Source organism: Coloeus monedula (assembly GCF_965178545.1).
Source record: "Coloeus monedula genome assembly, chromosome: 1".
NCBI classification, from domain to species: Eukaryota; Metazoa; Chordata; class Aves; order Passeriformes; family Corvidae; genus Coloeus; species Coloeus monedula.
The window spans coordinates 102,712,565-102,725,197 of record NC_138781.1 but is presented as its reverse complement, the minus strand read 5'-3'; positions in this window follow the sequence as shown (position 1 = coordinate 102,725,197).

Genomic DNA, 12,633 nt, shown 5'->3' with positions numbered 1-12,633 from the left:
GTATATTGACCCTAAAATATTTTCAAATGATGGATTCTTCTCAAGGTTAGTTTCCCATTAAGGTCTTGATGCAGTAACCATCTCAGCTATTAGTTTAAGCATATCAAACTAATACAGTGTATTGATTTTGTGGATGTATAATGTATGTTCAGCATGATCATACATTAGGAAAGCTTTTGTGCATTTAGCAAAATCAAACCAGAAAAATTGGGGAATTTTAATATGTAATTATTCTGCTATCTGCACTTCTTATTCAAGCTAGAAAAGGTATGATACAAAAGCTATGTGATCAGGAGAAAGTGATTTGACAGGTATTTTTTGCTGAATGGCAATATCATAGGGTGTGGTTCAATATTTGTATTGCTTTCTTAAGATAGACGTTCCATATTCTCTGTCCTAAATGTTTAGATTTAGGACTATTATTGTCTTAAACTTTTCACTGAAAATTATTCTTGCAATATATTTATACTGAATTTAAAAGCAAGTGTTGTTCCATGCAAGAAGAAAAGATCATAAGAAATTGATACAGGAAAGCAAACTTCTTCCTTGCACATCAAAGCCACCTGACCAAAGGCATGACACTAAAATGGAAGACAAGCACTAAAGATGGAAAAATCTGGTAACTCATGGGTCAAAGGACTGTAGCAGTTCAGGCCAGTATAAGTTTTTTTTTTGGTTTTTTTTTTTTTTTTGGTTTTTTTTTTTTTTTTTTTTTGTGAGGAAGAAAGAATTAAAGGCTTGCTAAAGCTACAAATATATTTGAAATGTGCATCATCTCCAGCAAACAGCCTGTCCCATGCAATCCCAGATTGAATGCATTTAGCATAATTTAAGGTACTGATATCAAGAGGCTTGATGAACCACATAGGTATAGTTGAATGCATCTGAACTTAAATGTAATGAGATATCCATACCTGTTATCTTCACAAAACTCCTGTCAGGCTCTGTTCTTACTCATGCAAAGATTCCGTCAATGAGAAATGTAGAAAACAGCTTTTAGAACAGCACTCTGTGTGTGTGAGAGAGCGTCTTTTTGTGTGTGTGTAGGAGCACTTAATTTAAAATACAAGTTTTTTGTTTACCTCATACTTATCTTTAGGCTCAGCATCCATTAGCAAAACATTAATAAACAACTATAGACTGAGCTATGATGTTCTACAGCACAATTTTAAAAGATATTCAAACATACAGAAAGCCACCAGAAGATTTCAGAAGTACTTTGCCGTTAGTAGAGGAAGCAATAATGAGAAGCACTGGAGGACACACAACAAAGCTACATAGAATTCTGATTATTCAGAAAATAGAATTCAAATTTGAACAGCTGCAGTCAAGGGCTACTAAGATGGGTATAGACTAGAATGTGGGTATATTTGACTAGAAGAACTGGCTCCTTTTATCTTGCTATGCAAAGCTGAGGAGTACTCAGAAATACTCTTGATGGGGGAGAAAGCAACCATACAGGCTATGCAGCAATGACAGCATCACACCATAAGAACATCAACTGCCTATGAAAGATTTGTCTTCACAACGAGAACAAAGTGTCTGCCCTTCTTGTGGGGTCATGGTGTGTTACAAGGTGAGTGATGTAATGATTTCATTAAATTTAAAAAAAATTTCAATCGAAATTTAAGTATTATGTATTACACGGTGTTAGAATAGGGATGAAAATATGGACTGCAAGACCTTCTGGAGTCTAATGTGTGAGCTTAGTCTGATGTATTAGGAAAGATAGAAAGTGATTGAATGACTGCAGTAATCCATCAACCAGGCTGCATGCGGTAACACTGTGTTCCTGCCGCAATAATGAAATGCAAGCATTGATCACACTGTTCCAAGATTCCTGTTCTCCAAGATGTTTAAGAAATATTGTATCTAACTTGTAGAAATAATGATAATAGCAAATTATATCCATGCCAGGGGAAAGTGTGGTACTATAGTCCTATTAACTACAAGGATCCTGCATCTACCCTCTCTGAACTTCTGCACCTTTTGGGATATTAAGAGTAAATTATTTACCTGAGTTTGTAGAGTGAATGGAAAAGGTTTCCTGACATGTTTGAAATGCCCCTGAATTTCAGACCAGGATTAATCATCAGATGCAGCAAACAGCTGGCTCTGCCACTGCCAGCTCAGCCTGCAGCTGAGCAAGTCGAGCAGTGCTGGCAATAGTGTGCTGTACCACCCCGCTCCCTGGCTTTGGAGGGAACTCTGAAGAAATCCTTCCATTCCATGGGGACAGAAGAGGCTTGTTGCCTTTCACAATGGGAGAAGGGACTTCATGGGGCTGAAGAGGTCTTTCTCAACTTTAACCTAATAAGTTGTATAATAACCTAGTATGTTATGGTATGGTGTTTCTAGGCTTTGAAATAACCCACAGTTTCAGACTTAACTAAATCCAGAACACAGTCACTCTGTTAACAAATGTTGTCATAATACTTAAGTACTTAATATTCAAATATGGTTTTAAGTGACCAGAGACCTGAATTCTGTCCCTCCAACAACAGCACAGGGCTGACGACAGGAGAGACTTGCATTAATAATTTTGTCTTCTGTGTCTTCATTCCAGAGCTGTAAAGCACCATCAACCCTATCTTACCCAACAGCAAATTGACATTTTACTTCTTAGACAACAGCAGGAGAATTGATCTCTGTGTGGGAACAACCGCTAAAACATTTGGTGCTCTCTGGGAGTTGTTCAACATATGCTCATCCATTGAAACGTTCTGCATGTTTCCTACATAATCGGGGCTGGACCTCAGCCATCCACAAAGTAGATGACAGCCATAAGCACCAGGCCATGAGCTGTATTCTCTGTATGGCCTTTTCTCAGCACACCTTCTGTTCCCTCCACTCCCCAGAAAAGAACTTGTTTTCTAAACGTAAAGATTTTAATTAAATGGAATTTCCCAGTTTTTGCCAAATCTGGTAATTGTTCATATCATCCTCATTTTAAATGAAGATAGAAACACTGCTCTTTGGCAGTGTTCCTTTCTTAGTTGGCAAACAGGAATTTATCACAATGGAATAAATTACATAATAGCATATCTTTTTAAAGCACCATTAATACAAATATATATCCTTCCTTTTTTGACAGAAGTGCCACTGGTCTATTCAAAATCTAAATTAATTTTCAGACTTTTATTACTTCAAACATTTTCCTTTTCATTCTGGACTCTAAAATAATGCATTCACTTTACCTGTTAGAGAAGTGCAGCCTGATCATATATCTTTTCCAATCTCCACAGCTTTCTAAAAATATCCATGAAAAGCAATCTTTTCCCAAATGATCTTTACATGATAGCATTATTGTAACTATGGTCATATTTTATTTTCAGTTTATGGGTCTGTAACATGTGGCTACTAACGCTTGTATTAAAAGTGAAGTAACATGGCATTGAGGCTGGAACTTCTTATGTTGGCTGCAAAAGATCCATGAAACCATAGATGGTGTTATTTTCATTAATCAATTAGAAACTTGAACGAAAGGCTTTATTAGCATTTGAGGAGCCAACAGACCTCTTCTCCATAAAGATGGAGATCATTCATTGGTCCCTGGGGCTAAGTGCATAGGATGTTAAGACCTTTTCACTGGCTCTGAGATCAAAATGACATAGCCTAGCTCACATTCACATACCCGTGCTCTCTTCTCCCCCCAAAGAAGTGGGCAGCATCAAAACTGCCAGTGTGGCATGGCCCTGCTCATGTGCTATTTGTGCCAACCTCTGTTTGGGCCCAGTGCCACCTGACAGTGGCCAGAGCTGTAAAGGACCATGCCAATGACTGAGAAAGCTGCCATAACAGACTGCAAACATGGTATGATTATGGACCATAACTGTGGGGCTGTCTCAAACCTGGCCCTGTTTCATTTATTTGTACAGACAGGACCTGTGAAACCTGTGAGATAGGAAAAGAAGGGTGCTTAATATTTGGAGAATATTATAGGATATAAGCTAATGGAAAGTTTATAATGTGCTTTGAAAATTTTTTTTTGTGTTCTTTTTTCTATGAGAACTATGAATTTTAAAGTCCTAGACCTTTTTTGATTCATTCTGAGCAGTATGCTTTTAGTAGCTATTGAGGCTCCATTTTAAGGAAGCCTCATCATCCCAAATACTGAAATTCATAGGTAAGTCTCACAGGGGTACCAGTGGAGGACAATCCCCACATACCTGGGTGACATAGGTTACCATTTCCTGCAACAGATTCCCATGTATCACCAGCCCTGCTTTGATTTCTAGCTGTAAGCCCCTCTGTCTATTTAGCAACTTGGGGTTTTTTATGTCTTTCTTACAGATTGACACAACAGGAGTAAGTTCTCCTCCAGAAAGATATAAATAGTAGTCTCAAGACATCATTAAAATCCTATTTTAATCTTTGAAACCAGAGGAAATTTGGAGAATAGAATGGGACTCAGAGAAGCAGAAAGTATACATTACCATAAATAACATATAGTAGAGGTGCAATAGAGTGAGAATATATCTCAAGCCCAAATCAATATCAGCAAACTAGCCACACAGTAGATTTTTTACTCTTACTGTGTAGATAAGTTTTTAGTTGACTTTAAGTTCATAAAGTTATTCCTTGTGGAAATAATAACTTATTAGTCAAATTTTACCTTTATTGATACGTTTGCAGAAAGTGCAAATGATCACTGAAGAAACCTGCCCACTTTTTAATGTTTTCATTCAGAGCAAATAGAGTTGCCAAGCCTATGTCTTATAAAACTTAACAACTTGGATCCAACTGGTATATCAAAGCAAGCTGTGGCCTATCAGGTTTTGGAACACGACCAAGAAAACACAAAGAATTGCAGTGTAAGGAAAACATTGCTTACTTCAAAAAAAATATGGGTGGTTAATTTTTTTTTTTCCCCAAGAGCAATCCAGATGGGAACTTCAAGTGCCAGTCAAAATCTGAGTCCTAAAACACCCTGTATGATTTACTCAAAGTTCATGAAAAGAGAAGGGAAGTATTTTCATTCTGGATACATTACCAATGCAAAATCATTGTAGAGACTTTTTTTCTTAGAATTTTCTTTGTACTCAATTTAGCTCTTATTGTGGCATTACAATACCTGAAAATCTCAATACGTAGTTATTCATAGCATTTTTCCAAAAACATTATTGTTTTGTGTCAGTGCTTAGAGTGTGTTCTAAAATCCTTTTATATTTGTACTTTTTTTTATGTTATAGGACTGCTTTTTTGACATTAAAAGAATACAATTCTAAATACTTTAATGTTATTGAAGAGCTGATTATGTATGATGAACAAACTCAGAAAATCTTTTCAGTCTTAGTCCCAGACAATAGTGATCATTAAATACTTCTGTTGTCTTGTACATGAAACATTGCAGAATTATGATCTCCTATGTAAGTCTGGTACCATCAAGGTCCAGTTTGAGCTTCAGTTAAGTTTTATTTTTGACAGCTAGTACTAAAGGTATCAAATTGACAGTAGAAATACTAAGAGAACTTTATTTTCTCCTGTTATTCCTCATAACTTGGAAAAAAAAACCTCAGATGGAATTTTTGTTCTTTTGAGAATTACTCCTTATAAATTACAAAATCCTCTGATTTGTTATATTCTGTCTCTCTGTGCATTTATGAAATTCTGTACTGTTTTATTTTATTGAATTATCCATAAAATTATATAAAAAACCTGAATATTTGGCTTTAGTTTCTCCTAGTGTTAAAAAATTCCTTATAGTACTCTGTCCTCATTATGAAAACAATACTGCTATTACATACAGGATAATTCAGTCTCCTAAATATCACAGCAGGTGTCTTTAAAATGAGGTGCAAAGCACTCTGTGAATACAGGGAGCTTTGTAAATGTATCAATGCTATTTTTTTAAAATATCTTCTTGGTTTTTCTTTTCCTTAATTAAGTCTGTCATAAATCCAAAACCCTTCAGTTTATATTACAGCTGGTGGTGGGGTCAGTGGCTCTGACCCAGGAAGAGGTGACTGGTCCGGGGAGATGGTCCCGAAAGGAATCGCCTGCCCGAGGCCCGGTGTCTTCCCCAGCTGCTGGCAGAGGAGCCCTTGCAGAGGCTGTCAGCTCTTTAGTGATTATCAGCTCGTGATTCCAGCTCAGCTCTGCAGGGCAGCCTCCAGGCCAAGCCAGACCAGAGAGAGAGACGAGAGGCTCGTGTGGCTGCTTCCGCACGAAGGCAGCTTTATTGTGGGTCCCCTCCGGCGAAGGGGAAAGCCAGGGACGAGCTCTCTCTCACAGGGGCAGAGGCCTTAGCTTTTATAGGGATACAGGGGATGGGTGAAGGCCAATGGGTTACAAAGGATCTGCATAGCGTCTCCTAAAGGACTGTGGGTCTGTCTTTTCTCACCGTGACCAAAGAAGTGGTTGTCTTTCCAGGAAGTCCTGCTGGGCGATTGGGAAATCTCTTATCTCAGCAGAGATCCCTCCAGGGCAGGGGCTGGGAATACCCCACAAGCTTATATAACCTAAAATTATTATGTTTATTTCAAATGTAAGTGCATTTATTTATTTTGTATTACATGGTGAAGTTGTGTTTATTACTCAGAACTGTCCACTTTCGATGTCCAGATGATTACTCATAAGAATGAAAACTTGTGCAGAGTACATATACTTTAAAAGTTAAAATTACATGCATTATAAATATTTGGGCAGTTTTCATGTTGGAAAATTACCTACTTTACTGAGTACAGTACCTCTTAAGTTTCTAAGCATCCATGACACACACCATAACAAGCCTGAACACAGTTGTCATAGAATCGTAGAAGCGCAGAATGGCTCAGGTTGGAAGGGACCTTAAAGATCACCTAGTCCCAACCCCCCTGCCACAGGCAGGGACACCTTCCACTAGACCATGTTTCTCAAAGCCCCATCCAACCTGGCCTTGAACACTTCCAGTGATGGGCCATCCACACCTTCTGTGGGCAACCTGTTCCAGTGTCTCACCAGCTCACAGTAAAGAATGTCCTAAGAGCCAATCTAAACCTGCCCTCTGTCATTTGAAGCCATTCCCATCATTTAAAGCCATAGTGCTCTGCAGGTTTGGACAGCCTGTGGGCTGTTTATTGCAGTCACAGGGTGAGGATGCAGCTATGACAGCCTGCACAGCAGCTCACAGTTACACACTTTCTCGGGGCTGTTAATCAAAATGTAACATCTCTCTAAATATACAGGCCAGGGGCAACTTGCACAGGGTTTGGTGGACAATGGGATGGCGTCACGTGCAGCCAGCGGCCTACACTATCCCTCAGATCTGTATTTAGTTTCCTCCCAGTCAGGGTTAGGGCAACACCTCAGGGCTGCCTGAGCATTCCTCTGGCCAAGGCTCTGCTGGTAGCATGCTGAAAACAGCAGTATAAAAGTGCCAGTAATCCTACACTGTTGTCTGTTTTATTTAATGATAAAACCATAAATCAGGGAGAATGACAGTATTATATCCTTTTCACCTTCTATTAGAGTTCAGTGTTCCCCTGATAGGAAATAAGTCTCTCCAGAGAGAAAGAGCTGATCCTAGATTGATTTCTGAAATACTCTCAAGCTTCCAGGATTTAAGAGGAGATGGAAAATTGATTTGTATTTCACATGCTACATTCATTTGTGGAACATGTCTTCAGCTGAAGTAATATAGTATTTCTCCATTACAGTAATCTGTATGAAGACTGATTTACATTAGGGTTTTGCAATATAATTCTCTTTTAACTCCCAAGACCTTAGGAGACAATATCAATATTCCTCACTTACTTTTGGCGTGAACATGCGAAATGCTTGAAACCTGTTTCTTGAGTCAGAACTTAATGCTTCCCTCTCTGCCCGGTAAATGACCTCTTTTCTGAATATCCTAATGAAGAGGGATAGTGTTTCCAAGGCAGAAAGCAGGAGACATTGTTCTGTTCTACTGAATCTGCTTCATGAATTAAATACAATTAAACTGCTGGCAAGATTTAACTGTTAAAATGACAGTTCCTGAGAGAAACAAAACAATGAGGGTTTCTTTTAGAAAATATTCAGGTTAAGTCTGTATATTCATGAAGAACCTTATAGAATGCATAAAGCAAGTATTTGTAATATTTGCCAGTTGATTCTACTCCCCCTGGTAAGCATCAGTTTGTTGTTTCTTAAGTAGAAATCATACTGGTTGTGACAACTGTTTCAGCCCCTTGAAACTATTAAAATGATCAAATAAATTTCAATTATAAACCTGACCTTTTTCATACATGTAATTCCAGATCTGTACCATGACATTTATTTAAGTCATAGTCTTGCTTTTTTCTGTTATGAGTATATAGAAATATAAAATAAGTTTTGGTTAGGCCAAGTAAGCGGAACAATCTGAATTCCACAGTTCTAAAACTCATTGAACAACAGGAGGTTAGGAGATAAAAAATCAGACCTTGCTCGGTGTCAGGAGGGTATGAATTCACATATGGATTCCCATTTATGACAATTGACTTTGTGCAGCATGAAATAGATGTCTTAGTACAGAAATGACGATATATTGCATTCATAAAGTCTCTTAAAATTGACAGAGACTCTGCAGGTAATTCTCCTAGGATTTTCAGCTTTTTATTGGCATAAACAAATGGGAACAGTTTACATTCTGCTACTTTTATTTTAATGCCTTTAAAAATGCAGTAAATTGTAGTGTCTGGTTTTTGGTTGGTTGGCTTTTTTCCTAGCATGCAATAAATATCTCCTTGATTGAGAAGTCTCACTCTTTTAGAAAATCCTATCTTTTTGGTCCTTTCCATCAAAGAACAAAGGAGCAAAGATTGTACTATTTTGTATTGCCTCCTAGAAATACTACATTAAAATATTTGTTTCCCTTTTGAACTTAAGATGTCAACACAGAGATACCAACCAAACTTCCATCATCTATCTTTAGTAAAAATCTTAGTTATTATTTGAGTTTCTAAAAATTCTCTTGAGATTTCCTAGGGACATGATGAGATTAGTAGTAGCTAAAGAATGACGAAACACCATAGGAATTGGTCCTTTAGAAATATTTCATAGAATCATAGGGTGGTTTGGGTTGGAAGGGACCTTAAGGACCATCTAGTTCTAACCTTCCTGTCATGGACTGGGACACTTTTCACTAGATCAGGCTGCTCAGAGCCCCATCCAGCCTGGCCTTGAACTATTCCAGTGATGGGACATCCACAGCTCCTCTGGGCAAACTGTTCCAGTGACTCATCCTCCTCACAATCATGAATTTCTTCCTAATATCTAATCTAAATCTACTGTCTTTCAGTTTGAAGCCATTCCCCTTTTCCTGTCTATACATGGTCTTGTAAAAAGTCTCTCTCTGTCTTTCTTGTTGGCTCCCTTCAGGTACTGGAAGGTCAAAATTAGGTCACCCCAAAGCCTTCTCTTTTCCAGTCTGAACAAACACAATTCTCTCAGCTTTTCCCTCTGACCATCTTTGGACTTGCTCTGATAGGTCAATGAGCTTCCCATGCTGGGGACCCCAGAGCTGGATGCAGCACTGCAGGTGGGATCTCACCAGAGCAGAGCAGAGGGACAGAATCCCCTCCCTGGCCCTGCTGCCCACGCTGCTTTGGATGCAGCCCAGGACACATTTGGCTTTTAGGGCTCCAAGTCTTATTAAACCCCAGGAGATTCCCATTGGCCCACTTCTTGAGCTTGTCTAGGTCCCCCTGCATGGCATCCTGTCCTTCAAGTGTGTCAACTGCACTACTCAGCTCAGTGGTGTCATCTGCAAATTTGCTGAAGGTGCATTTGATTCCTTTGTCTGTATCTTTAATGAAGAGATTAAAAAACACTGGTCCCGCATGGACCCCTGAGGGACACCGCTTGTCACTGATGTCCATTGTGACTCTGAACCACTGACCACTACTCTGCGTGTGGCCATCCAACCACTTTCTTATCCACCAGTCCATGCATCAAATCCATTTCTCTCTAATTTAGAGAGAAGGATGTTGTGGATGCTGCGTCAAAGGCTTTATAGAAGCCCAGATGAATATCTTTGACCCTTTTCTTGTCCACTGATGTAGTCACCATTTCTGTTGTATCCAATAGAAACCTCTAGACCACAAGATTTCTTTAGTATTATCATCTCCAACAACAATTGCTTAAGTAAATCTGGAAAGTACACTAACATTATAGATATTTCCAGCAACACTTCTAAAGAACTTAGTTTTGAAAGGAATTCCTGAAGCTGGTAAATTTTAAGCATCCTCTGAGAATACCATTGGACAAATGTCCACACTAGAAATCCTGTCACTGACCCTTTGCATAACACAGGTCAGAGGGACCTGTGGCCCAGCCAGGGGACTGAACACTGAGAGACACAGCAGGAGCTGAAGACCTCCCGACTTTTTGTGCACTTGGACTGTGAGAGTATAAAAGACCAGGGGTTCCTGTTTTCAGGGTCCCTCCTTGGAGGCACCCAGACTGAGATGTTACTCTGTCGTTGCACCATGATTTCATTATTTTAAGGCTCAAGACATCTGAGATGCTGCTATGAGAAACCTGGGGTCAGACTGGTAAGGAAGGCTGGTCTGACTGTGTGAGTGTGTGTGTGTAGGGAGTCAAGTGGGGTTGGCTCAGTGGAGCTGCCCACTGCGAAGGGGCCTCAGTCCCAGTTCAGGTGGTGCGAGTGTGACTGCCAGAGTGGCTCCTGGACAGTCAGATAGGAAAGTTTCTTTAACAATTGTCTAGAAAGTTGATACTGGCCTGTTGGGTTTTTAATCTAAAAGAGTCTGAATTGTGTGTTAAACATGCTAGCTACTTAGAATAGTAAAAATTTACATGCCTTTTTGCAGGAACAAAGGGAATGCACTGTAAAACCAGCAAGTCTCTGCCAGAATATAGGCCTAAACTGTGCTTTAATTTCATCAAGCTATGAGTTTGTCTCCTAGATGTTGCAAGGTAGGGCATTAGATTGCTATTGCTATTCCTTGCTTTAAAGAATGATCAATAGCAAGCATGATGGATAGCACTGGACAGAGAAGGAGTGGTCCTGGTTATATGAAAGATGCCAATTACATTTTGCCCTGTGGGGCAAACTTTCATTTCACCAAAGCGCTAATACAAAACAACTCTTTCTCTCAGTCAGCACTTATTTGAAGACTTCTGTACTCTGACTTGCAGCTCTAAAAAATATGGCATAGAAAGTTTCCAGTTACATCACTGTCAGGAACATAATGTTTCTGGCTTCAAAACTGTTTACAACAATGTTGTGTCAAAGAAGGCTGCTCTCACATGTCTTTAGTCATTATCCTAGCACAGTGTCCTAAAAGAAATTTCCTTGTTTTTACTTCTGCTATCTATTTCTCTGCTGTCTACTCTCTCTTTCCTCTAGTTCAACCTACGGACTGAGTACAGTTCCCTAATCTTCTACCTGCTTGTCTAGAAACTGCCTGTTGTCTATCTATGTTGTGCTGTTACTGAGATGTGGTCAGAATACTGTGTATCGTTATTTATTAGATTACTGTGGTTATCACTTCATCTTCCCATCAAAAAAGGAAATATGCCTGTGACAACTCTCTCCCAAATATTTCTTTATCACCAGGATATCTGTGAATAAAAGACAATAAAATTGCTTTTTCTTCTTTTGTGTCAGAATGAATCTTATATACTCTTAGGAAAAACTGTCTCCATCACAGGAAAGCTTTCAATGGTTCACTGCCTTAACATTATTCAACATGCATTGAATGCTGTTTTGAAGAGATGAAGTGACAAGTATATGTGAAAAATGTGGTTTTACCTAAAACACAGCATCTTCTTAGGCTCTCCCTCCATGCTTTCCAAATCCGAAATAGGGTAGGAGAGAATAGGGTCAAAACTGAACTTAAAAAAATAACAAGAAAGAAAGGAAGCAAAAACTTGAAAGATAAAATTTTAGACCTGAACCCTGGTTTTGATAATTTAGAATTCATTTATTTGTCGTATTCTTACTTACATATACATATTTATAAAAATACTCTTAGGGGTATATATATCTTCAATACCAAATTTAAAAAGAGACAAACTAAAAAGCTAAATCTGAGACATCATATTGTTTAATAATTAACATTAAAAATTCAGTTGGCTTGCTTCAGCATACCAGAATTGCATTTATAAGGATTTCTGCAGCTGACATAATTTCTGACTGTGTAGAATTCATATTAAAATATCACTGAATTTCAGAGTTTGCAGGTGTACTTTTTTATGTAATCCTACCTCCAGTATAACTTAGAAAAATAAAAGTTGTGAAGACATATTTCAGCATAAGATTTTTAATTTTTTTTTTGTCTCTTAATGTTGTGATTGCATTGTTGGCTATTGCAAAGCTCCAGAATGGGAATTTAATCATTAAAGTGCCCTATTTTTAATGGTCTCTGTTTCATGTAACTTACCCTGGCCAGCAGCATAAACCAGACAGACATATGATGAGGAATTAAGCCTCTTATATTCAAAAATTTTATCCTCTAATCTTTCTTACAATCTACTGCCATCCTCACTTTCACATGATGTCCTTACACATTTGCTTTCTGAAATTATTAGTGATTATTTCTCTCATCATCGTGCATATGGCTATGTCTTTTCATTTCACAGAATGAAAAAAAATCAACCTCAGAGTCTAAATGCCCTTATCATTTCTAACTGCTAACACTTCAGCTAAAAAGAAGACTGTTTAAA